Genomic DNA, 1,940 nt, shown 5'->3' with positions numbered 1-1,940 from the left:
ATAACCAACTTCACAGTGATTATACATCAATAATGTTTTCTGCCTTCTGCTATGTAATTCTTCATTTCATGGAGGAACTACAGTTGTTCAGCTCAGGTGCACAGGAAGCATAACTAATTCATACATAAAAATTCGGCACCAAAGTCATTCAACTTACTTATGTTACTATTCCTTCTAGCCAATATATTATCTGTGTCAAGCATTTAAGTTATACCACATTAAAAATAGCGTTGAGAGGAATTTGGGGGGGTTGTTTGGTTTTGTTTTGGTTTTTAATGAACCACAAGGAAGCAAGCACAGGCCCTATAGTGATGCCTTACACTTCAAGACGGTTCTTGTCAAAACAGGAAGATAAACACATGAGTGAGGGGAAGATAAGAACTCACATTAAAAGACTGAACTGGGGGTTTATTAAAGTCTCACTTCTTCACAAACGTTACTGGCACATCCCTTTATTTTTTACATGAAGGCATTACAGCCATTTCTTTTGTACCATAGCTTATTCAATCACAGAAAGTGCATTTTAATAGCTCAATTATGATATACTAGGTGTTTATTAGCATGAATTACAAGACGACTTGTTTCGAAGTTATCACACCCTGAAAACCTTTACACATTAGCCAGGCTTCCATACCAGCATTTCAGACTGTCTTTATGACAAAGTGTAGTTAGCACCCTCACCCCTTCAGCACAGAGTTCTCAGCCTTTCCCACTCCATAACCCCATGGAATGAAAAAATCTGAGAACCTCCATCACGATGCTAAGCAAGAGAATAGCACAGCCCGCACAGAAACTATGCTTCAGTCCCTACACCAGTATCATCGGGAGATGACACTACCACAACAGGCTAGCAAGGTGCACATCAGTGCCATTAAAATACAGCACTGACTGCATGAGCAGCTACTACATTTTGCGAACCTGAACTATAAAGTCTGTACGTGCTTGTTTCTAATGGCAGTTGGCCATTCATAGCTCACCTGGTTGTTTGGGTTGTACAGAACAACATTCGTGGCACTCCAGTTCAAAGCAACACTTCAACAAAAGTGAGCTTTGTTCTGACGAATTTATCCTCAAAGAATTTTTCAGATCTTTGCCTAAGAAAGCGGGAGTATTGCTTTTTTTGACAAAACTTGTAAGTTAAGTGTTAGCAGGAGGCTTAAGTATTATTCCAACAGTGTTCACATCTTGACAGAAAAACTGAGAGGTAAGGATGTTAAGTACTCATGGGAAATACAGTTTCTAGGATACAAAATTATCAAGCAGACTCCGCTAGTTTGCAAACCCCACAGTTTGCATAGGTTAAAAAAAAATACACTGCAATATGCAGAATTCTGGTTGGATTACCTTTACTTTTAGAAGATGTAAAAAATTCAGTGTTACACAAAGTGTAATCTCAAAGGGGAAAAAAAAAAAAAGAAAAAACCCAGCTGCATGAGCGTTAACATCCTTCACAGCACAAACACATCACTGCTGGCGGGATCCTTTAGTGCAGTACACGGGGGAAGGGGAATCCAAACAACTTTTTCAAAAAGAGTAGTGCAGCATGGCTTAAGTACATAATCAGCCACGTTCAAAAATTGACAGGTAAGAAGGCCGCTAAGACCGAGAAACCAGAGCCTCATTTTAAACATGATAGTAGTAATGATGTATTTAAGCAAAACTTTTTAAGGGCCTGTGGTAAAAGATCGTTTAAGAAAATGTCTCAGCAACAAAATTCTGGAGAATTTCTCCTTCGGAGCATTCAACAAGCGTTACACTCTCTCAACCAAGTACCAAGCGCGAACCCGAGAGCTGGGAGTAGGTGCAGTGCAGCCCGCCCTCCCTACAGCCGGCTCTACCGCAATATACGCCACGCACGGTTTTAGCGAGCGCTGCAACAGCGACGCGTTTGCCGCCGAAAGCCGCCCTCAGCCCCACAGGCACACCGCGGCGCGGGCCGG

Source organism: Pygoscelis adeliae, unplaced genomic scaffold (genome assembly GCF_000699105.1).
Source record: "Pygoscelis adeliae isolate BGI_AS28 unplaced genomic scaffold, ASM69910v1 Scaffold602, whole genome shotgun sequence".
In the NCBI taxonomy this organism is placed as follows: Eukaryota; Metazoa; Chordata; class Aves; order Sphenisciformes; family Spheniscidae; genus Pygoscelis; species Pygoscelis adeliae.
The sequence above is the reverse complement of the archived record's forward strand: the minus strand, read 5'-3'. Positions refer to the sequence as shown.